This window comes from Lycorma delicatula, chromosome 10 (assembly GCF_047948215.1).
Source record: "Lycorma delicatula isolate Av1 chromosome 10, ASM4794821v1, whole genome shotgun sequence".
In the NCBI taxonomy this organism is placed as follows: domain Eukaryota; kingdom Metazoa; phylum Arthropoda; class Insecta; order Hemiptera; family Fulgoridae; genus Lycorma; species Lycorma delicatula.
In genome coordinates this window covers 471,035-498,508 of record NC_134464.1, presented here as the reverse complement: position 1 = coordinate 498,508, position 27,474 = coordinate 471,035, and the positions used below count along the sequence as shown (strand labels likewise).

At 29.6% G+C, this 27,474-nt stretch overlaps 1 pseudogene; it reads right to left on the bottom strand.

The window, feature by feature from the left end:
- The window catches only part of LOC142331639 (prefoldin subunit 5-like), a 38,227-nt pseudogene extending 12,917 nt beyond the window's left edge, over nt 1–25,310 (bottom strand).
- Between the last annotated feature and the right edge of the window lie 2,164 nt (nt 25,311–27,474).

Sequence of the window (27,474 nt, the reverse complement as noted above, 5' to 3'; positions counted from 1 at the left end):
CAGGCCACATGCTTTAAAAAAGTTCTGATAAACACTAACAGAAGTTGAATGGCAAAATCGTGTATACTAAAATTATGTTCCTAACATTAGTATGGAGAAACACTCCCCTTACAGAAATTAATATGTACTGAAACAGACAATAAAAAAAATGTTTAAAGTAAAATAGTTAACATAATATTGTATTTTAAAAAGAAATGGAATAGACTGACAAAACAACCTACAAAAACTTGCAAAAAGATTGCAGATGAAAACAATTAGCATACAAGAAAAGTAGAAGCTTCTATACAGAATATGAAGAGACAACCATGTTGATGAATAAATCTAAAAAAACTGAACCTTATAATATAATAACCAATTATATCATAAAAAGGAAAATGAAGTTGGTGATGGATACAAGATATCCAAGTTTAATTAATTTGGTGAGAGAATGTGTGAGAGGCTCAAAACTACATAAGAAAACAAAAAGTAAATTACTTTTAAACACGTAGTTCCTTCTTTTTATTATATATATATATATATACTACAGTTAAAAAAAAAAAACAAGACTGCCAATCCATCAAAGTATGTGACAATATCTCTTCCTTTCATCCCAACAAAAAGTTCCAAATTCAAATTAATATAAAAGTTACCAACCATATTGTATTCCATGGACAAGTGTTCAAACTTCTTGAGATAAATTAATAATAATAAAAATTAATATTAATAGATATTTAAGGATAAGTTAAACACAATAATAAAGAGAGAAGGTTACAAATGAAAATCCTTAACATCAATTTTATTATGGTAAATTAAAAAAAAAAATAACACAATAATTAAGAAAACAAAAAAATTAACAGCACATTTAAAAAATATATTTATTAATAAATACGAATCATTAAGAAATATAGTAAATTGTAACAAAATGAAATCATAATAAAAAAAGACAATAAGTGTGCAAGTATTAATAGTATATTTGATAAATAAATAAAAAATCCATTAATAATAAATTTATTGTGCTTGTACTTGCTTCTGAGCAGCAAGCTGAGCTTGAAGTTTTGTATCCATTACATCTATTACAGCCGCAACAAAAAATTAAATACTACAAAATTCATCACAACATAAAGATAATTATCAAATTAGAATAACAACTTGTTTCTAAAGCAGCAAGATTTCAATAATACAACTGCTATTATATCTACTACAGAGTATAATTAATTAATTAACACCTCAAGGTAGGAAATTATTTGAGATGGGTATTCAACCACTTTGGGAATTACCTACCTAGAACAAAGAACTAAGTGCTTTCTTTATGCTTTTATATTAATATCTACGTAAATGGAAATCATCCACAGAATACAGACATGACTAAAACTTAAACGGAAAATGGTTCAAAGAAAAAAGAACATACAGGTCAGTAATAAGAACAGTTAAACTGTATTAGAAATATGCTTCACAAAGAAAACCAAGGAAAAGAAAATCAAATTAGCCGAGACAAAAATCTTAAAAATGAATGCTTGGTGAGAAATTAATAAACAGAATTAAAAAGTAAGTAATGGAAACTATTAAACTGGTTAATTGTCAACAAAACAGATTAAAGAGAGAAAGATGAAAAATATGGACACTTCATAAGAAATAAATTATGCTGTCAAGAACTTATGAAGATGTAGTTTGGGTAAGCAAGAGATAGGCCTAAGAGATGAACAATTATAGTCTCACACCTTCAAATTTGTTCTTATTTGCTTATATTAGCCTCATAATTTTAAAATATAAGGAACCATAAAAAACAAGTAATGCAAAACATATGACTGTCATACGACTTGCATTAATATTATCAACATGATCAATGTTTCATGTTGCTGTGCATAATGCATGCCTACTACATTAAATATCTACTCCAACAGTCCTGAATAAGTAATGTATCCAATCTTAACAACAATTTTAGAATCTTTTCTTTAGAATTTTGCATACTGGATATAAAAACTAACTAATTGGATAGAGATAGTGCTTGCTGTTACCTTATTGCATCACATTTCCACTTCAAAATTTTACCATCACATTTCAATGTGTGTATAAGTGCGTGCACTCCTGCATCACAAAATATAAAGTTGGGAAAATCCTTTGAACTGAAGACTGTTAATTATAATTCTTCCAGTAGTCACATATTACAACTATTCCTGCAAGCTTACAACATTTCAGAACAGGAGTCACTTTTACAACCTCATGTTACAGCTAGCACTAGGAAACATTGTTTATGACCAATCCACCAAACACCCAGCTACCTTTAATAATGTGCTTTTCAATTACATTGCTGCTTTTACTATACTCCTCTTTTCAATAGTTTTCTCTCTCCTTCAACACGAAGGAAAGAGAATGCACATGCATTCTCATGCTATTATAATACAATATATATTATCTAAATAACTGCTCCAATCAAATACCATATAATCTGTTATGTCCAATTCACTAAACAGTAATATTCATGTCAAGCCAGGTCCAACAAAACCAATAGAAAAGTAATTTTAAACATGTTTTGTACTTTGAAATGTACTTTAACATTGAACTAGAAATTTCTTTTTACAACTTCTCTTTTCTAACCTATTATATTAAAAAAAAAAAAATAGTTGTCTTGCTAACATCCAAAGTATTCTCCATAATGCTTAAGATAGAACTGATTGTCTAATTATGACTCTAAAGATAATGCTACCACGGACTATAACTATCTTATCACCTGCTGTCTGGCCTTGCTGTCAGTTTTGACATCTAATTTTGATATTTTCTTTTCAGTTTAGTTAGTAGCATTACACATCTAAGCATGAAAAGATTTGAAGCCAGCCAGGCTTATAATTATTAGGAGGTGGAATGATTTTTGGAAACTGCCTTACAAAAATGAGTGAATGGTGAATAGGCAATAGACTACAAAAATTGGAAACTGTGAGCAACAGCAATCACATACAAAAAAAAATTAAAACCCCCATAATATATGTTACTATCACACACACTTAAAGACTTCCAACCTTCTTTAGTGAAAACACAAAAATACACTAGATAAAATAAAGTAATAAGAAAATATTCATGCTGCAATGGAAATAATCCCTCCTCAACAAAATTCTTGTAGAATTTAGAATGAATACCAAAAAATAAACTGAATAATTAAAAACAAATTTAAATTTATACAAACAAAAAGTAATATACTCAATAGAATGATATAAAAAAAACAATATTTAAGATTAAATTACCTTCTCTAATTTTACTTTTCTCCATTCCCACAGCTTGGATTTTTTCCATCTGTTCGGTAACAAAAGTAACTTTCCTTTTGAAATAGTCTTTTGCTCCATCAATATCCTGATGAACAGAAAAAAATCAATACACACATATATAGTAAAAAATTAAATAAACTAATAATAATAAAAATGATACATTGATATGAGCAAAATATAATATAAACTAGAGTAATCTTTCACCACTACTTATACAGTTGGCTTCGAAAGTTTCTGAAATAATTTATTTTATAAATTTACAATATACTGCCCCCTCAGAGTAATTTATTTAAGAGCTAACACTTTAACTAATTTCATAAAAAAATTTAAGACATTCCTGAAGCTATTATTAAATGCCTCTTTCATTTGTTTCATTCTAATATCACCCTTATCTTTTTTTCTTTTGGAATTTATGAATTGTTTCCTTTTATAAACAAGTGAATATAAGATGTCAACTCAGAAGAGAATGTGCTTTAATGCAACACTATGTAATCTTTTATCAGTATTGATCAGAAAATATGATAATGCATTGAAGAAGATAAGATCTAGAACATAAATTGTTTATATATAATTTATTTTATCTTTCTTTCTTGACAATAAAATTACCAGTTTATAAAAATAAGACTTTTTTGTTCTTTGTGGAAAAATTTAATTTTCACAACTACAGAAACAAATCAATAAATACAGTTTTTAAAATTAAATTTAATCATAAATGAAACAGTGTACATAAGAATATTTAAGTTTTAACAAATTTATTGATATATATCAGTCTTTCAATAATTAAACAGTGTTAAAAGTTATTTAATAAAATAACTGAAACTACCAGACTTGTTGGTATTCCTAATATAGGAAATATCAGCTGTTCAAAAAAAATATCCATTATCATAGCCTCTTTTGTTTTAATTTCAAAATGTCGGCTCTGCTTAAAATATGTATTGTGCTGTGATAAGATTTTAAAACAGGCCAAAATTCACTCGCAGATGTTACAACAGTAGGTCAAAAAATATATTAATCATTATAAACTGATTGGACAGTTTAAATATAGCAAAACAAGCATCACTGTTTTTTATCACAACAGAAGGCTGGTGGAAGTTTCAACTGATGCTTTGGAAAATGATCTTATTAACAAGGGTAGATACATAAAAAAATTTTAAATTGCTACAATATGTAGTGCAAGTATTGACACTATTCATTCCCTTAACAAAGATAAGTTGAATTAACACAAAACATGTTCAAGGCGAGTTCTAAGATGTTCACTTTAGATAAAAAAAGGTACCTAAATTTACATTAATAAGGAACTAAGTGATGATTTTTTTAACGGAAGGTAATACATTTTAAATCACAAAACAACTTGTGTTGAAACTTGGCATTCATAATTTTCAGCAGGAATCCAAACGTTAGACTATGAATATCTGATAGTCATTAAGACTATGATGGAAACATCTGAGTTTACCTACCAGGAAAATAATTCAAAAACCTACATATCAGCAGGTAAAGTGATGCAAACAGTGTTTTTGGACTATCTAGGCCTTTTTTTTTTGCAATAACTTGGAAGAACAAGATGTAATTATCAATTATCAATGAATAATAGTGTGACATGCTAGAAAATAAAGTGAAAGCCACAATAAGGAGGAAATATCCTGGTTTTCTCTCAAAAGGCATAATTCTTCTGAATGATAATGTTCATTTCTGTACAGTTCAAAAGACAAAGGAAAGCTATAGAATTTTTATATTTCACCAAATTCAATGATAATGAACAAGTAAAGAATGCAATAGAAGAATGGTTCAAATACAAAGGTGAAAACTTCTTTACTACTGGAATAAAGAAAGCATACAGAAAAAGAAAACAAGTGCCCAAATGTCACCTAGGATTATGCTGAAAAGTAGTGTTAGTTTCATTATTTTTGAATACATAATAATTTGTATACAGTCATAAATTAGTCTCTTTAATTACTGAACGACCCCATTAGCATATAAGGAAAATAATATGTAACATACACACATATATTTTGTCTTTTTTTTTTGTCTTCAGTCATTTGACTAGTTTGATGCAGCTCTCCAAGCTTCCCTATCTACAGTTTTATATATACATTTTATTTATAATAAATGCATTACATCTGTTTTTAATTTTCCTAGAATTAAAAAAGAAGAAGAAATTTATGAAAAATTAATATGAATATATACACAAAGTTGGGGTAAAACATTCATGAATAATAATTAAGATTACACCTTGTTATATTAACCCTGTTAAAATGAATGTTTTAAATGAAGGAAAACTATTATAAAAGTATCCTTACTTTCTTTTTTCTCAAACACCAGTAAGATTTCTTTTTTGAGTAGTATGTATATAATATACCATAAACAATAGTATTATATTTTAGTGTATTATTTTATTATATTACCTTTTGTAAATAGTAACCAGTTCCAACATCGATAATAACATTTTCACTGTCTGCTATTGTCCCAGGTACATACATCTTAATTTCTTATTCAAGAAAAATAGAGCTTTTAATTCACTTAACATAATTAAACAAGTACAGAAAACAGAACTAGTAATAATAAATTTAAATTATAATATAAATTTTTTTACAAAAAAAATACACTTAGAATAAGAATTTTTTTGTAGTTTTTTTTTTTTGTAGAAACTATGATAAAAAACAAGACATGACTTCTGAGTAGATATTTTTTTAAATTACATTACAATAACTGGAAGCCCAATTTTTTGGTGTAATCTCTCATAAGTACAATTCACTCATATTTTGTTTATTCAAATAATTACATGAAATCAGTTTGCAAATTGTAATTAGAGATCAATGATTTTTATTAATATTACTTTTTTTTTATATGCATATATTCAGTCTCATAACAGATTTTTTTAAATATATTTCAGCAGTTAGTTTTGTACCATCTCAGATCAATAATTTATAAGACACTTGCCATTAATTGAACTCATGTGCATATATAACATTGGCATTCAAATTTAATTAAAATAATTCATCCTTTACCTGTTTTTGGTAACTTTTCACCCATTTTTTTCTGCTCCTTTAAAAAAAAATTAACATATTAAGTTCAGTCACGATGACATAAAAATATATAATAGGGATGATATGACTGCATAAGTTATGTACAAAAGCGTAATATTTCTAGTCTCTGTTAGGGAAAAGAATTTTAGGGCTCAAAGCATGTAACACTAAGCATAGAGTAAAGTAACCTTTTAACAGAAGTATAAAACAAATATAATACCACATAGCTACAATGATGGTAGCACAAAATTTACGTGAATATATTTTTGTCCTGTGCAATTAACTAGGCATAGACAATTCAATTTAACTGCTATCAACATATTATTCTCATTTTTAAATATTTTTTTTTTTAATATAATTAAATTTAAAATGTTTTTCTTTGCTGCAACTTTTCTCTTTTGGCATTGGAACAAACAATGCTACTTTGTAAATGGTTAATTTTTTAATCATTAATGGCTTTCCACATCATGTTCTCAGAAAAACAAACTACCCACAATTGAAGCATATATGAATAGGACATATGCTGATTACAGTATCAGTATTCTTATCTCCCCTTCAGCAAAACACTTTCTCTTATATAAGTAACACAACCAGCTGAACCAGTATTTCCCACTATTCCGGTAAAATCAACACACTAGTGGCATAGTCTGTTAAGAGTTTGGTAACACCAGTACTGTTATACTATGTCAGTTTCTCATACTGACACCTAAAACAAGAAACTGCAATGAAAATGAAATTTGATTTAAGTAAACAGAGAATTTTAAATACGGTATATCAGCAAACAAAATCATAATAATAAAATACATGCTACTTCATACATTTATAAAAAAACACTGTTTTAACCATAAACGGTCATAACAAAAACATAAATATAAAATTATTAATTTTCTATTAACAAGTAACAGTAATCAATAACCCTATTTCATTTTCACAATTTTTTATTTTTGTGATATTCAGTTCTGCTTTATAATATTCTCATTTTAATGTGGAATTAATCCGATTTAGTTAATGTTGAGCAGCCTACTATAGTTATGGGTACCAAAGTTGGTTTTTATATTTTCTTACATTTTGCATATTTTCATTGTTACTAACAAACATAATGGATGATTATTTTTTTTTAAATTATCAAAAGATAAAATGCTTGAGGAGAATTTGGTGAATATACAGTGAAGACAAAAAATAATTTTGATTGGAATTAACAACTAACAATGAAGACCACCCCAAATTAAAGGTAAGATCGATCCAAACTTGGCAATTTAAATAAAGAGTGCATAAAGAAATAATGGATTCCTCATCAGTTATCAAAATATTATTTCTGGTAATGCATCATCATACATTAAAAATGGAAAAATATTTTAAAACTGATGAATCGATGGATTCAAAAGTTTTGGGGTTGTTTCACATTTGAAGGCCCTGTGCTTTGAAGGTAAGTAAGGAACAAGATCTAAAGGTCTTTGTTCATTACTTCCAGTTGATGTTATGGTGCTGGATACTTTAAAATTCTGAAGTTAAGGGGTTATGGACACAACTTCAAAATAAATTCCCAAAAGGCTACAGAGTCTTCTAATAAGATCTGGTGCCAGGCCATACAGCCAAAAAAATTGGAAAACGTTTTCAAAGAACAAAATATTAAAGGTTGAATCCATGTAAAAGTGAGCCTGACTACAAAAAAATAAAAATGTTCTAAGATAAAAGAGTACTCTTTATTATTGTTGTTTATGAGCTATATTTAATTGTCCTGATAAGAATTATATTTTAAATTTAAATTGTAATATTATTTTGTGGTATTCAAATTAATGAATCATTCCAAGAGTAGTGTTACATATTTTATAATAAAGTTGGAAACAAGTTCTTTTTTTTATCAGCTTACTTCAGACAGCTGATTTTTTGCTTAGATGAAAGTTTAGTAACATTGAAAATATTTAGTAATAATTATTAGTAAGTTTAGTAATACTGGAAACTACAGTAACACCCAGTTGGGGGTAAATATTTAATAAAATACATAATGTATAGAATTGCAGGTATCAGTGTCACACCCATCACAGCAAAAGACAATAAAGTAAATTATATCTACTTTGAGTAAGATAAATATTAAATATGCTTTTATGAAAGTGAGGTTATGTGGATAGGCATTATATCATGTATTAGTTACTTGTTACAAAATCAATATTTACAAGAAAATTAATATATTATTTATGTCATAACCATGACACTTCTATGTTATCATTCCATAAAAATCTCTATCACCCCAATTAAAATAAAATAATTAATACCAGCAATTTTATACATTTACAGAATATTTGTACACTAACCTAAGTCTGATTTTATTAAAGATTTTTCTTTATTTAATGAGGATTTTAACAGAAAAATAAATCTGAATCCAGTTACATAATAATTTTTGGTGATACAGTATACCTTACCATATAAGAATTGGATCATAAAGTAAATCATTTCAGCCTCTTCTGAAAGGTTATTAACTTATTATACACTTTTTAGGCAAAATGAGTTCTACAATCCAGATGAGGAAATTAAGGCAAAAGCTAAAAGGAAGATGAAGAAAGTGCATTTAGTAAAGGAACGGGAGAAGGGCAAGAGAAGATAAAGGAAATTAATTCTAGTACTATCAGCAAGTTAAAATTAAAGTGTTTAAGAGATCCAGAAAGAAAGAGAAGATGTAGGCAAAGAAAATAAGAAGAAAAGGATAGAAATAAGCACTAAAACTAGGTTCATATCGATGTCCACAGTCACTAGGCAAGACTGTAAAAAATGTGATAGGATCATTACTACACAGTTCTGAGAAAAATTTAGCAGTAATAAGAAAGCTGGTATGTGATACACCTGAAGTCAAAAAAGATCTTTTCAAGGAGAAAAGTTATCAATAAAGACGGATTTCCCTGAATGAAACCACTCAACAAACAGTAATACAGTTTTATTGTCGTGATGATTTGAGTCACCAGGCTCCTGGCATCAAAGATGTTCAATAAAGGATCCTAAAACAGGTAAACGTTCTTCCTTCCAGAAGAGACATATGACAAAAACAGTCAAAGAAGCATTCAGCTTGTTTCAAATGGAGTTTCCAGAAATTAAAATAAAACGATTAAAGCTCAATGAACTTTGTTCAAAATTATGTTTTTTAAGTTCACAGAACCCTCACAATGTATGCATTTGCATCATTCTAATCTGTTTCATTATTGAATCCCTAAAAAACGGTTGCAACCTTTCCTCCAAGCAGTGGAGAATTACTAAGAACTGTTTGTTGTGATATTTTGAATGAAAACTGCATGACTGGTATGTGTGATTCGTGTATCTGTGATATTAATGTCTTGCTTCCTTCTGAATGTAATCTCTATTCAAACTTGGAAACAGTAGGGTGAATGTGACAATTGTCCAAAACTCTTGGAATTTGAAGGTTCACTAGAGGATGCCATTTATGAATTAAAAGTTCAATTGTTAAAATTCAAAGTTCATTCATGTGTGAGAAAGATGCAAGCTAAATCATTTCAAGAGTATAAAACAAATACTGATGAGGACCACATAACTATGCAAATCGACTTGGCTGAAAATTATGTTGCGACCTATCAGGACAAGATACAGAGAGCCCATTGGTCTCAGCACAAGTAAAATTATTTAAACGCTGTACCTGGATTAAAAATGAGACTCGCTTTTTTTGTAATTGTAAGTGACAATGTGACACATGACAAATGTGTCTGTCTGGGTGTTCCTGAGGGAAATTATTTCCAGCACTTCAGAAAATTAACTGAGTTTTCAGATGGCTGCGCAGATCAATTTAAAAATAAATTCAAACTCACTAATCTGTGCTTAATGCATTCCAATGTTGGTGTGGAAAGAAACTGTTGGGTAAAATTAACAAAATAATAAAATGAGATAGCTCGTTTTTGCCAAAAGAAATTGGACTTTAATTTAAAAAAAACAATTTAACCTTTTCAATTAAATCATAACCTTAAAAAAATTAAATGAAATTATGAAATAAACTTAACTTAATTCTGTACAAGGAATATCAGCTGAATCAACAAATCAATTATAATATTAAAAGATAAATACATAAATATACATTTTTCAAATAATTATTTTGAAAATCTTTTGCATTAAATACGAGTCTAAAAACAGTTTAAATAACTAAATGCATTATTATTCAAACTAGAAGATGGAATATAAAAGCAATAAATATTACTAGAACAAATCACAATATTAATTACACAGAAGTCCAAAATCATAACTTCACTTCAGGAGTTATTTTCTTTAGATTAATTTAAGAAAAGTAATATGAATTCAGTTCATGAATAAATAAGAATTAATCTCTGCGATTAACAAATTACATTAAATTAAATGATAGAGTTAATTACAATATAAACAAATTGTAATAAGTAATCATATAAATAGTTCATTAAGTAAGCAAGCTTTCTTGAAAATATTTAAGTTTCTTAGCCATTCTCATGTTAATGACTTCTTTTTTTCTAATTTGTAAAAATAATATAATACTTGAAAGAGCAAAACAATATTTAACACTGATTACAAATATTAACAACAGCAATAATCACATTATACATTATGTAGAATAGAAGAAGCTCAAATAACAAGTTTTAGTACTTAAATAAAACAAAGAAACAAAATTATAAATAATTATTGTCAAATGACTATAACTGTCTCATTAAAATTGTTATTTTCCAAATGAAATCAAGAGGTTCTGCAGTTACAAGAGTCAATGAAGTACAATAGAAAACATTCCTGGAAGTTGCTAAAATGTTATCAACCAACACATTCATGTTCAATAATGTTTGTGTCATACATATTCTTTTATAATCCTGAGGTACTATTTAATTACAAGTCAATTTTATAATAACAATAGTTGGCATTAATAGCACATAAAATATGTTATACATGAAAAATAATAACACAACCGTTATCTAAGCCACCTTTGTGACTACACTTGAATGAAGAAATGGTTTTATAAGCCAATCTTGAAATTCAAATTCCTAATGTATAATTAGTTGTGTATTTCACTAATTTTACTAAAAACATAACTGTTTAATATAATAAATGATGAATAATTTGAATTTGCCTTAATCACATATAAATATTTGTAAAAAATGAACTCGTGAAATTAAAGTACACATACATACATACATACAGACTATCCTTGGCGTAGTCTACAATGGCGTATCCAAAATAACAGAGGTAACATTTTGTTACTAGAAATTGAATAATACGGAGCATCTCAAAATTGTAATAACCAGCTTGGAGAGATTCTGCATCTATAAAATTGGCTGGTTTGTAGTTACTAAACCACTTTCAATACTAGAGGTTATCTACTGAATTTGAAAATTAACGTATCAAAGAAACAAGGCAAAGCGAACATAGAAATTTGTAAATTCACAAAACACTGACGAGTAGAAACAACAAGAAAATATGGCGACCGAGAATGCTGCACCGTTTATGAATGCACAAAGGCGACGAGAGTAATTAACACACTAAACGAGAGAAAAAGAGATGAGAGCGAAATCGCAGGCAATAACACATCATAAATGTCTGATCTATTCTGTGATAGAGAGAGAAGCAAAAGCTAATCGCAGGCTGGTCCTCCAGGCCGGAGGACCAGCCTGTGCATTCAAACATCGCAAAAGTCTGAACTGGAATGAACAAAAGGTGGCGTGGTGAGAAGTAGGGGAAGCAAACTAGGCAATGGATAGGAGTGTGTGTGTGTGTGTGAAAGTGTTAGTATGAGAACGATTAGAGAAAAACATGTGGGAAAGAAATAGCAATAAATAATGCGTGATATGAATACACTGACACTAAAGATGACACAACAGTCAGTCAGACTGGCGCCACGAGTCGAAAACGAAAACAATAGACCAAAACAATCTATTCTATGACAACCCCTATGGAAGTGCACAATAGATTTACCAAGCCTGTAACAACTACAAGATCCAACCCTAACTTTGAATTTATTGGATTAAAAGCTACTTTACGCAATGGCGTAAACAAAGACAATGGATACTCTTTTCTACATCGCATGGACCATAATTTGGTGATAATGAAATGTAGACTGGGGTTTAAAAACCTGAAGAAAAGGTGTCAGATGAATCGTTGGAATTTAGAGAAGCTTGAGGAAGAGGAGGTAAAGAAGATTTTTGAGGAGGACATCGCAAGAGGTCTGAGTAAAAAAGATAAGGTAGAAAATGTAGAAGAAGAATGGGAGAATGTTAAAAAGGAAATTCTTAAATCAGCAGAAGCAAACTTAGGCGGAATAAAGAGAACTGGTAGAAAACCTTGGGTTTCAGACGATATATTGCAGCTGATGGATGAACGTAGAAAATATAAGAATGCTAGTGATGAAGAAAGTAAAAGGAACTATCGCAATTAAGAAATGCTATTCACAGGAAGTGCAAACTGGCGAAAGAAGAGTGGATTAAAGAAAAGTGTTCAGAAGTGGAAAGAGAAATGAACATTGGTAAAATAGACGGAGCATACAGGAAAGTTAAGGAAAATTTTGGGGTACATAAATTAAAATCTAATAATGTGTTAAACAAAGATGGTACACCAATATATAATACAAAAGGTAAAATCGATAGATGGGTGGAATATATTGAAGAGTTATACGGAGGAAATGAATTAGAAAATGGTGTTATAGAGGAAGAAGAGGAAGTTGAGGAGGATGAAATGGGAGAAACAATACTGAGATCTGAATTTAAGAGAGCATTAAACGATTTAAATGGCAGAAAGGCTCCTGGAATAGACGGAATAGCTGTAGAATTACTGCGCAGTGCAGGTGAGGAAGCGATTGATAGATTATACAAACTGGTGTGTAATATTTATGATTCATGATACCAAAGAAAACAGGGGCAGATAAATGTGAAGAATACAGAACAATTAGTTTAACTAGTCATGCATCAAAAATCTTAACTAGAATTCTATACAGAAGAATTTAGAGGAGAGTGGAGGAAGTGTTAGGAGAAGACCAATTTTGGTTTCAAGAAAAGTATAGGGACAAGGGAAGCAATTTTAGGCCTCAGATTAATAGTAGAAGGAAGATTAAAGAAAAACAAACCAACATACTTGGCGTTTATAGACCTAAAAAAGGCATTCGATAACGTAGACTGGAATAAAATGTTCAGCATTTTAAAAAAATTAGGGTTCAAATACGGAGATAGAAGAACAATTGCTAACATGTACAGGAACCAAACAGCAACAGTAATAATTGAAGAACATAAGAAAGAAGCCGTTATAAGAAAGGGAGTCTGACAAGGATGTTCCCTATCTCCGTTACTTTTTAATCTTTACATGGAACTTGCAGTTAATGATGTTAAAGAACAATTTAGATTCGGAGTAACAGTAAAAGGTGAAAAGATAAAGATGCTACGATTTGCTGATGATATAGTAATTCTAGCCGAGAGTAAAAAGGATTTAGAAGAAACAATGAACGGCATAGATGAAGTCCTACGCAAGAACTATCGCATGAAAATAAACAAGAACAAAACAAAAGTAATGAAATGTAGTAGAAATAACAAAGATGGACCACTGAATGTGAAAATAGGAGGAGAAAAGATTATGGAGGTAGAAGAATTTTGTTATTTGGGAAGTAAAATTACTAAAGATGGACGAAGCAGGAGCGATATAAAATGCTGAATTGCACAAGCAAAACGAGCCTTCAGTAAGAAATATAATTTGTTTACATCAAAAATTAATTTAAATGTCAGGAAAAGATTTTTGAAAGTATATGTTTGGAATGTTGCTTTATATAGAAGTGAAACTTGGACAATCGGAGTATCTGAGAAGAAAAGATTAGAAGCTTTTGAAATGTGGTGCTATAGGAGAATGTTAAAAATCAGATGGGTGGATAAAGTGACAAATGAAGAGGTATTGCGACAAATAGATGAAGAAAGAAGCATATGGTAAAATATAGTTAAAAGAAGAGACAGACTTATAGGCCACATACTAAGGCATCCCGGAATAGTTGCTTTAATATTGGAAGGACAGGTAGAAGGGAAAAATTGTGTAGGCAGGCCACGTTTGGAATATGTAAAACAAATTGTTAGGGATGTAGAATGTAGAGGGTATACTGAAATGAAACGACTAGCACTAGACAGGGAATCTTGGAGAGCTGCATCAAACCAGTCAAATGACTGAAGACAAAAAAAAAAAAAACCATCGCATGGAAAGAGGGCAGTAGATGGAATTGGCGGGTGCATAGATTGGTGTGGAATGACATAAGGACAAGGGAATTTACTGTGAATTCTGCTGAAGATTTCTTTGAACGTGCTAAATTTGTTGAAAGAGTTCAAGTTGTTTTTGTATTATCAGAAAAAATAACCAAAAGTAGGGAAATGCTGGAAAAGAGGTGGGAAAATGTAAGGCCAATCCCAACTCTGCAGTAAAAGCATGTTTAAAGCATATGTTTAAAGACTCTGACAGTTTAGTTGCTCGGCAAAATAGTAGCTCAAAATTTGAAAGACGCCAAATTTTCAACAGCAAGATGGACATCTACACAGATTCAAATACTGAATCTAGAACAAAACTGAATTCTAATAATTCAGATCAAGGAGAATCTAATACATTTTACACATGCAAATTAGAAATCAATGACTTTGTTCTGCTTAAATTTGCAGGTATGAGATCAAAGAAATACTTTGTTGGCCAAATTGTGGGAAAAGAAACTATGATTATCAAATAGATTTCTTACGGAAGAAAAGAGATTCTTGGATTTTCTTCTTTCCACAACAAAAGGACAACAGTCTTGTGTCTGCAAGTGATATTGTTATGAAGCTACCTGAACCATCATTCAGGGCTTCAGGGGAGGTACATTAAGGGCTGCTTCCACCATAACAGTCTGTATGGATCTGTCACAGTATAATGTAGATTGATGTTTCTGTAGTTTTTAAACTAGATCTATGTTATATTTCACAAAATTAAATATAACTACACCTATTTAGCAGTTTTTATTCATTTAATCAAACATATTAATAAATAACTCTCAGCAACTCCCGAAAATAACAAACATTGTTGTTAAAATCGAACAGTGTCACACCCGTGACAAAAATATGTCATACCCATGACAGAAAAGAACCTCTTTTATTTAAAAACCTCTCGTATTTATTTTGGACAGTTAGTTAGTATTCTTTCCATGGAACATGATCACTGTAGAATGATTTTTCACATTATTACTAGTTAACAGATTAAAATCCATTAAATTCACAGATTTTTACAACAGTAAAAATGCAAATGGAGTGAGCTGTCCAGTTTTTGTCACACCCATGACAAAACAGTGTACTTAGGATATCAGGACAATTTAAAAGGAATAACTTTAAAAAAATTAAGTGAATATATTTATACTATTGACTTCTCATGTTCTTCAAATTTCTGAAAGTTGTTAATTATTGTTATTTAATTCTAGAAAGAGCAAATCCTTGTGAAAATATCACACCCATGACAATGGATTCACCCTAAAGTGCTCCTGTGGCCAGGTAACTCCCTAGACTTAAACTAAATTGAAAATCTTTGGGCAAGTCAAAAATCAATTCTCAAAAATGAATTATACAACAAAAATTGACCTCATTAAAGCAATATCAGTATAGTTTCACGATGAAAAGATTGAAAAGAAAAAGTGTACTACACTTGTTGAATCAATGCCATATCGTGAATGTGAAGTCTCGAACAAATATATTCATAAAATTAATAGAAAAAACTAATAAATGAATTTAACTCAATAACTCACCAAAAGAAATCATTACAAATAAAGGAGATATTAAAAACTAGATATTCACAAATTGTACAGTTATGATCTTTTTTCTAAATAAAATTACTTTTTATTAAATAACATTCTGTTCAAACAATTTACACACTACTGTACTTGGTTTCAACTGTGAATAAGTATAAAGAATCACTGACCTATCTTGCTGCAAAGACTATACCTTAATTAACTCAAATAAAACTATGAACAATAAAGGATACAGATCCTGTTAATGGTACCATAACATCAGATCCTTTTGATTCTGGAGTGACTTTTTCCAAAACTTCTTTAGTCCTGAAGTTTATTTTGGGCCATTTTTAAAGATTGAAGTGAATCTTGAAAGAAATAAGCTCCTAAAAAAAAAAAAAAATTATTATAACATAAGTTCCAGTAAAGATCATCAAACAAGATAAAATTAAATTTACCACAATTAATCTTCTATAGATTAACAAACAGGTTGGTATTCACTATTTAGTCTCCTAAATAAGTAAATAAGTAGTTTTATGAAACAAAGACTATTTTTATATAACAATTACAAAACAAGCTGTTAGTCAGGAATTATTGAAACCAAAGCCCATGGAATATATTCAAATAGAAAAATACAGAATTACAAAAATAGGCAATATCTTAGGAACAAATATATTTAAAATAAGAAGTCGAACTAAATTTGGTTATATTTTTGTTTTTAATAGTGGTATATCATCATACAATTTAGTCTACATCATCTAAACTAAAACTTTTTTATGATCAATCAAAACATTCTTCTAATATTTAAAAAAATAAGTATTTAACATAACTTCTAGGCTGAATAAACTACTTCATCTTAAAAACACATTTAGTAAAAAAAAAAGCCTAGAAGTTATGTTAAAACTTCTAGGCTTAGAAGTTTTAACATAATTCAGATACAATATTCCCAATTTATATTTAAAAATACCAAATTGGCTAAAAGGGTTGCCAAAAATACAATACTTACAATGCTTGTTGAACATTTCAGGGAATTATTTAATATTTGGTTTCTTATTTGCAACAGCAGGTGTATAAGGATGTGAGGTGATAACTAACATGATCTATAATCTAATCAGTAAAGTTAATGTAATATATTGAATTTGTATTTTGCACCAAAATGCCACACCTGCTAGATACCAATAAGTATGTGCATATGTATAGCATTTATTATTATGATTGTCAATTGGATTATGTCAATGTTTTGATATATACACACATACTTAAGCACTTTGTTCAACATATTATTATTAAAAGCAATTATTTAAGATATTAACACATATCACACACATATTAAATTAGTATTTATTGAATTCTACAGTCAATAAATTACATATTGAGGATGAGGCAGCAAAATTGATATTTTCGAAGTACATTGCAGTTGAAACTACTGGTAGTAAACAGTGTTCGTGAGGTTAGTTTTTCAAAGGAAATAAGCAAGTTTATCCAAGAAAGGTAAGAAATTTTTTGTTAAAGATTATAAAAATATAATGAAACCTAAATGGCAAGCAGCTAAAATTGTTTTGATGAGAGAACTTTCTTGTGCAAACCAGACTTTGAATGTTTTATGTAAATGTCACATGGATAAAATCTGAAAATCTGATTCTAAATTTGAAGTTTCATCTTTGGAAAAATCTCTAAAAATGATGTGCCAACTTCACTGCTAATTCATACTGTTATTGAAAACACACTAAACTAAAAAAAATCATTCTGAAATCTACGTCATATTCTATTTCAGAGGTGAACAATTCAAAAATTGAATTATCACAAATGTCAGCTCCAAATGTTTCTACTACAGAACAACAATCAGAAATGAAGAAATCTTGTGTTGAAAATGAAATATTTTAAACATTTACTTTACTCTTTTCAAAAAGCCCTTTTTGATGTAAACTAAGAATGCTACAGTTCATGGAAAACGTGATGAAAATGGCTGTTTTTACTTGTTGGCAAGTTAGAAAATAGTCTATTACTCAAGAAAAATTTTTTTAAATATAAAGAAATATTATTTTGCCACTGCAAGATGGGTAGTTATCATACACCAAACATCATCAAAATTAAAAATAGGGATGCAATAAAACTTTTGAAAATCCTTTTCCTGTTTAGCCTCTGGTAATTAACATTCAGATAATACTTCAGAGAATGAATGAGGATGATATGTATGACTGTAAAAGAAGTGTAGTCTTGTACAGTCTCAGTTCAACCATTCCTGAGATGTGTGGTTAATTGAAACCCAGTCACCAAAGAACACCGGTATCCATGATCTAGTATTCAAATCCGTGAAAAAATAACTGACTTTATTAGGACTTGAACACTGGAACTCTCAACTTTCAAATCAGCTGATTTGGGAAGACACGTTCACCACTAGACCAACCCAGATGGCATCATTTATCACTTCACACCCTATGCCATCACAGGTATTTCTCTCATGATACAATGCAAAAATTGCCATTCTACATCAAGTCCAAAATCTGTTTTGTGATAGCTGACATTTAAAAAATTCTTTTTATATATTAGCCCGATCAGAGAAATAGATTGTTTTATAGCAGGATGGTGTTCTTTAATGTAATTTGTTAACTGAAGTTGAAGTGCACGGACTCATGTGGTATTATGTTCTAGATCAGAGGTTGGCAATCATTTGGTCAGTAAGGGCACAAAATAAATTCAAAAGTTATTGGGGGCCCCACACTATTATTACACAAAATTCAGATACATTTGGGTTTAAAATCAATAAAACAAAATTGTTTTTCACAGTCAACATTAAAACAATAAATTCTCTTTCTTTTTACAATTATTCATGATGAGTTATTTATAATTCCGTTTAATCAGTATGATATGTATTTGATAGTGAAAAACGCGATTATCTTGGGTGATATGGTTACTAATACAACATAAATAATACAATATAATCAAGAACAATAACCCTCAAAATACATAGCACTCTGAATATGGTAAAAAACTACCAAATTTATCAGAAACCAGAAGAGTTAGGCTCTTTTGCATTCAACAACTGACAAGACTTCTTTTTAATTTTGTTTTTAAATTTTAAAATTTTCCTTGTGATTTTGCAATTAAATGATGAATATTTAGAATTTCAAGTTACAATTCCTTAACCCTACTTATCCCAGACGTCGAAATCAAGTATTTTTTGCTTGAATTCACAATTTTTTAAAACTAGAAATACCACATAGAGTGGAATACACCAAAATAAAATCTAAAAAAGCAAAAAACATATTAAAGGAATAGAACAAATAGCGTATGGCCGGCCTATTCTTCAATTGCACAATAAGTTTTTTGTAACCAACTTAACTAATACAAACTACTACTGTCCTACCTAAAAAGAGCTACTGTAGGAACGAAACAAGACCCCCAAAAAAAGTAATTTGGGCAACCTATAGCACCAAGTGCAAACTGTATATAGTTTTTCTAACTGTTTTTTTTTTTTCAGAATAATTAGCTCACAGTTAACAGAAAATCATAACATCAAACCAATAATCAAATATCACAACTTCTATTCCTTTAATAAGAATAATCAAATGTGTTCAAGTTGGCTATTTTCTGGTTAATATTTATTACATGTCAGTTGCTAACACAGTTCTGACTAAAGAAACTGTTCTTTTAATTTTGATTTTTTTTTTGCCTATAAAGTGAAAGAGAAAAATAGCTCTCGCAAAGTAGGAGGGAGGGAAAATCAATAATAAACCGTTTAGTTTTACGAAAACACGAACAAAACACACAATTTAGAAAACTGAGGATAGAAGATTTAAAGATATGTCAAAAAATGAATAATTATTCATCTTGTAATAAAATATTTATAACACAAATAAATAATAAAACTTTTTATCATATATTATCTACCTGATCAAGCTGTTGTTTCAATTGATTTAACTGCTGAATATTTAATTTTGATAAGTCTATTTGTTGCATTTCTGGTTTCCCCTCGCTGGAAGCCATTCTCGTAGTAACAAAACTAAATAAATCGAACAGCAGGCGGCTGGTTGATACAGCTACATAAAGTAAGGTTAGAAAAACTAGATCACAGAAAAAACATGAGTCTTCGCCAAAGAGATGTTTTTTATCTAACACTTTTTTTTTGACGTGATGAAAAATATTGGGGAACAAAGCCAGAGAAAAGTAATTTTATCATTACATTAATTCGATTTTCCCCTTGAAATGATGACACTTTGATTTTGGAAACTAATTAAGCCCTTTATATTAAAAATACAACATATATAGAGATTCACAATTAAGTTAAATCATTGATTGTCATAATTATTTTAGTTATACTTACCAATTGGATTATAAAATAAAAATGTGCATAAGAACAAAATGAATTCTGTGTCATTTTGTAAGTAGACTATAGCAGCTCTCTTCTCAGTTGTTTTACTTGCCAGTTATTTTATTGTCTGAATGGAAATATAACACTGGCAGTTTATTAAAATGCCTACAAGATTAATTTAAAAGTAAACATACTAGAACTTAATATGAGGAAGCTGACTTTTTTGTTCTTAAGAATCTTCAAAAAAATTTAATTTAGAATACTGTATTTATTTTTTAAAACTTCATATCAATACTAAATTTTAAAACATTTAACAACTTAAGATAAATATCCTTAAACATAAATATCCTGTAAACACTTTACCTTGGTAGGTTCGGATCCACAGCATTATCACTTTGGATCTTCATATAGTCTGGTGATTACATTTAATACTAGTGCAATAATATCTTCTGTTCATTACTTATTTATGAATGTAGTGGTTTTGTATCAACAAGAGAACTTTCATGAAACTAATATCCATATGAATATTTTATAAGAAAGCTTCACATTCATCAGTTTCCCATGATTTTTTCTTTGTCATTTCAGAGAAATGATGGTAAGTTGTTTAGTTATTTATGGAGGCTATTTATCCATTATGTTATATTATATGCAATGTAAATATAAGATTAAGTATTGATTTGTATAAAATATTTATTGTTTCTCACTGATGTAACTTTACAATGTAATATATTAGTGATTACTTTTGTTTTGCAGATATTAATTTTTTTTACATTCTTGGTACTATAAGTGATTTATAAGTAGAAAAATGGGAGATAAACCTTCATCTGGTGTGAAAACGGACTGTGAAAGGTTGTTGAAACACTTTGCAAGTACTGGTAGTTTGTTATATAAAGATTTTGTTAAAGAATGGCAAAAGATTTTAGTTAATTTGATGATGGTGAGAAGTGTATAAAGTAAAAACTGCAGATGAAGGTAAATAATTATATAAAACAGAAATCTGAGGATGTAGGATATAGTAAATAAATCAAGATTAAAAGATTCGTACAGAACGGAAAGGAATTGAGAATTGCAGTAAACCAAGAAATGGGCAAATACTTATACTTACATCATACTGCAATAATACTTTACGTAAGTGTAGATATTCAAACAGAATTATAAGTATTTATTCTTAAAATAACGAAATAGATTTAACTTGTAAGAGTATGTATTTCAGGGCAATGATTAACTATGTTTCCATGAAAAAGGTTATTAGATTGATATCTTGTTGAAATAATTGCGTTTCAATATTGTTCATTCTCATTCGTGTCTCTTAATTATTATTTGATGTAGATTTCTATACCTGCATGATAAATCGAGGTAATCACAGCTAATATGGACTTCCTTCACTCAGGTGTGAGAGAATGAATTATTGTCATTGCCTCAAAAATTTGCTACATCTATTTACTTTGCTACCATCTTTTTTTTTACCTACTGTGATATTTTTGTCAGTTGTTTATATTTCCTTGTGAAAGTGTTTACTGAATATCAAGGTAAAGTCATGTTTTACATAATTTCAGCAAAATCTTGTCTAAGTTTGTTCCAAGACATTACATTTTTCATCCTATAGATTAAAAAAGACATTCCATTTTTCATCCTATAGATTAAAATTTTCCAATCTCTTTTTCATATCAAAAACATCCTCTGGATAGATGGCATCTCAAGTAATAAGCCTGTTACAACATAAATTGATTTGCTATTTTTCTTATCTTAACTGAATATTGTTTACCTTAAAAGCCATCCATCTATGTTTTATTCTAATTTGCAGACAAGTTCAGACTGAAAACATAATTTTTTTTTTTTAGAATGAAAACAATTCATAAAATATTTTCATTCTTCTGAAATGTAACATAGATGATTTCATCAAAATTCTTATCACTCAAGCTAGTAGTTAAACCTTAATATTCTTTTGACCTTCAGAAAATGTCATTTGATGGCTAGCAGACATGAAAGTTTTTAAAGCTTAACGAAAAAAAAATTTCATAAAGATGTAAAACTAAAAATAAAAATAATTAAGACAAAAATTAAAAGTTGTTGCATATTTATGCATTGTTTTGTCAGTTTACAACTAAATAATTTTGTAAAAATAACTATGAAAATTATTATAGCAGGATTTTATTTGTTTTTATGGCTTTACTCCATGAAAAATGACCCAGCTAAATGCCAAAAAGTACAGTTGAAATAGAATCAGTAGATTCAGTCATTCTTATACTTTGAGAATTGAAATTTATATATTAGATTTATCCACTGTTATTGTTTGTATTTGTGATAAGGTGTTCCTTTTATCTCATCTGTCAGGTTTATAGACTTCAGTCTAACACATTAATAAGAGTAAACATTGTTTCTCAATTTTTAGTCATGAATAAGATGGAAAACCACTGAATATAACCTGATGGTCAAACGACATTTAAAATGTCTCGAAGAATACCATCCTGGAAAATGAAGGGTTTGAAGTAAGGCCAAATTTAAATAGCATTAGCCGTATAAAATAAACTGGTTCCTATAGATCATCAGAGTTAACAAAATTGTTGAACTGTTGAGATTTATTGGTGGATAATGATACAATAATATAAAATGTTGCTTTACATTTAAATGTTTAAGTAGTATGAAACTACATCATAGTCATTCATTTGAATTGTACAAAAACATGTGTAAAATCTACTTCTGTAATGCAACACAGTAATGATTTTCATAACATTTCATTCTGATGTGAGAAACCAATAAGTTTTTTTTGGTTGGGTAAAGGAGAACAACTATTTGAATCATTAAAAGCAATTTTCTTCTGACATTTTTGGGCTAGAATGTCCAATATGGGCTTATTTTAAGGCTGATGAAATACTTTCCATACGACATGCATTTTCCTTTTTTTTCAATATTTACCATAATAATTTCCAATGATTGGTTTTCACATTATCCACAGCTTCAATTGGTATTAAATTCTATATCTATTACATTAAAACATGTATTTTAATAATTTGTCATTTTTATTTGAAGTTATGTTTTCTATTCTGAATGATATTATGAGTGTGTGTAAGTTTTCCTGTTCAGTACTGGAATTATATACATATATATATTTAAATTACATATATATATATATATATATATATATTTATTGTATAATTTTTTTATTTTTCATAATGTTGGCTGGCAGTCAAAACCTGCTAAATTGTTTCACTAGGAAGCTAAAAGTTATCCTCATTATTAATTCATAATTTTTCAAATATTATTAAGTTGTAGTGGTCTCAAATATTATAAAACCATGATAGTAGCCATATTTTCTTTGTAAATAAAACTTAGCAGATTTTGCAATGGCACCTAAAGCAGACATAACAGTTTTTTCAAATGCTGAAGGAAATTTAGCCAATAAAAGATCATAATAACAGTAAAATTTTTTATTGTTAAAAATTACAAGTTTTATAAAGAAGAAAATTGCATACTCGTATAATAACTTTTTAAACATTTCTTCTTAACTTCACTGTTCGTACCAAAGTTAATATACCAAACGCACATCAAAAACTTCGATTAAACAAAATAAAAAAAATTATAAAAATTAAAGAAAAGAATAATAGAAAAAATACTAAAAACAGAGGTAGCAGAACTTGCAAAAATATGAGAATTTGAACTCCTTGAATATAATTATTACTCATGATTTAAGCTGTCATAAAATGAATTGTAATCGGTTGGAATGAACAATTTAAACTGTTGAAAGATGGTTGTACTTTTGTTCATAATTTTTCTAGTCTTGTGAGTATAATGCTTTCAGAAACTTTGTATTTTCTTCTCCAAATTTGCTGAAATGCCTAGGAAGAGGTTTCCACTCACATATTTTAATTTATAATAAATTCCATCAGAACTGTATCTCATAGATCTGATATCAGTTATGTTTGGATCTCCTGCACTACATCCTGGCCAAATAGACAATACATAATTTAATCCTGACCTTTCCAAACAAAGAGGATTGTAAAAGGCTCCTTCTCGGATAACAAAAAAATAAAATTTTTTAACGAAATTCGTAACAGTATTAAAAGGTATCTAATATACCAAACTTCTAAGTAATAAAAATACCCGGTCCACAACTTCTTTATCGTTACCCGGGATTCGACGAATGTTCCTGGGCGATTTAAATTTACGACGCAAGGTCGCATAACGGATATAATCCACAAGGATCTGGCGCACAGTCATGAGGCAGTTGCATCGTATGCATATCGGTGCGTTTACTGCTGATATCAGATAACCGTGAGAAACTCTCGTATGTCCTATCCGCAATCGGCAGAGGACCACTTCCTCAGGACGATTTTTCTGCAGAGTCCTATGGCAACACAGAATCCTTAATGTGCCGGAGTTAGTTACCAACGGTAGCCGTCCAGTCTCCTTGCCGCTTTGCTCGAAGAGAGTGTTTTATACAATTAATAAAGTCAGAAGCAGCAGCACGAGTGGTAAAGGGAGGTTAATTGCATGCGTCTTTAGTAGCGGAATCTGCACGTTCATTCCCACGTACCAAGGAATCCCAACAGAAACTTCTTTGTTTGTTGCGATGGTTCGACTCACCGATTGCGTTATAGATTTCAACGACCAAGGGATGTTTAGAGTAAACATTTTCTAAAGTTTGGAGTGCACTCACTTCACGACTCGCTACAAATAAGGATAATTCGGTACTTAGGGTTAATGATATTCACAGTATAGCTATTGCGTCAGGGTTTATCTTGGAGAGCATATAATGAAACGTTTGCTGGAAGACGTTAGGTGGTGTTGATTGTTTATTGTAAATCGTAAGGTCAAACGTAAAATTTGTAAGGTTGATTCCCAAAGAATCGTGTCAAAAGCCGGGTGATTTGGCTGTTCTTGAGGCAGGAAAAATAAGAAACCAAAAGCTGGTCCCGTTTATCCCAAAGTGATAGCTCACCACAGTCAGCAAGTAAGCTTGCGACGGGGCTGGATCTAAATGCATTTTTGGCAAGCCGAAGGAAAGCATGAGGTACAGCATCCGGCATTTTAAACACGGTATGACGCGCTGAAGAGTAGGCGACACAACCGTAATATAAAGGATACCGAAATAAGGAATAATAAAAACGTATCGTACATGACCGATCGGCTCCCCAATTAGTGTTGCTAAGAACTCGCGGCATATCTAAAAGTTTGGAACATTTTGTTTTTAATTCTTTCATGTGTTTGACCAAAGTAAGGCGGCTATCAAAAAATAAACCAAAAACTTGATAAATAGTTAGTCGGACTTTTTATTTTTACGTCGGTGAAATCAACTAGAACGATTATACAAGGCATTTTGAACAGCGTATTCTATTTTTGTTTCGCGTCGATTTCAGCGGCAGTTCGCGGAAAATGGATCCAATCGGGAGCTTTTTCCGTTAACCTTTGCAGAACATAGTCGACTGTTTTACAGACGACAGTTCTATGTAAGCCACAATCTTTGCTGATGCCGCTTTGAAACCCCGGATCAAGAAATATTTTCATCTTCTGATAACAATTTAATCCTTCACCCTTTCCTTTATTTACCTCAGACAGAAACCGATTACATAGATATTCAACCGATTTTGTTTGAAGCAAAGATATTCTTTATATCTGCTAGCGCCGAAAGGATCTACGCTCTATGTAAATTTGCGATTACGCATGACTCATCCATTTTACAACGCTCAGCACTTGATTCTACTTTTTAGATCGATCTGATCGATCTGTTAAAATTTTTGTAGTAATTAAAAGAAGAAAAAAGCTATTATTCGCTTCCTTTTTAAGTATTTACAGATACTAAAAAGTATTTATGTGTATTTTACAGAAAATACTCTTCAGGACGGTAAATACTCAAAAATTTATAAAAACCAAAAAATGTTAAATTTTTTTAAATTAGAAGATATGTACTTCATCGGTAGACATGTACTGCCCGTATTTAATGTAAAAGATGTTACATTGCGTGGAATATTATATTTAGCATTCCTGATGCTGAGTATATATATAAAATTTTTAAAACTTTACTGAATGACCGAAAATTACATTTTTGAAAAAATCTTTGTATTCATCACAACTGAATTTTCAAAACATACGTAGTCAGTTTTTCTTAATTTAATAAATATTACTAATACCGATTGTAAATGCCATGTTGTTTCATAAAATATCGATCGTTGACGTTTCCAATAATATTTGATGTAACATTGTACAGCAAATATGATTACGCATTCGTATGTACGATTAAATTCCATAAAAGCATAAATTTTTTAGATGACCTGACATGAATCACGAGTTACTTCTAAAACTGGTAGAGTCATCCTCAAGAATAACAAACATTCCGTGCCGCATTTACTAAGAAATGTGAGGACTGAAATGTTTCCTGTCGCCTTATTCATCGCGTCAAACATATCAGCATGCCGAGTCCGCACAAAATATCAACTAATATTTAGCTGACAATGGACTTTCAACTGTGCTCCGTAGGAGTCGCGGCTGTAGAGCTAGGTCACTTTCAGTATCTGGAGTTTTCGCCTAATTAAGGTCATATGATTGTTAAAAATAATTGTTAACGATTAAAAAATAATATTTAAAAAAAAAAATTTTTTTTCAAAAATCCACACCAACCTCCAAAAAATTCTGTTTTAGTCTTCTGCTATGTTTTGACGACACAGGTGAGCGGTAGAATTAAATAAATGAATAATACTTAAAGTGTAAAAAGTTACAAAAGTTTCGAACTCGATCAACCGGTCGACTCGGTACCTGCGTTAAGCCTCGAATGTCACTTAATCCCAGCCTTCCGCTATCGTTATCGTTCTGCCGTTTCTGGTTTTATGTTTCTTTTACTTATTTTAGTTTTCGTTTACATTATAGTCGGATCAGCTGTTTTAAGTTTTCTTTTGTACTTTGTCTCCTTTGGTTTTTAGTTTCTTCTAAACTTTAAAAAAAATGTTTAAACCGGTGGCTTTCTTTCATTTATGTGATACTTTAAGGTTGTTTCTTAGCTCTTTTTTTGTGAAGCCTCTTTTAGTTTTATAAATGTTCAACTCTGCGGTTCTCAAAAATACATTTTTTAAAGTCTATATTGTTAAACTTTCTTTTTAAAATTTTGATTTTTTTCATTATATCTAACGAAAATTATTCGCAAACTTTGTTAAGTTTGATAGTAAATTAATAATTTCAAGATAAATTTAATACAATTTA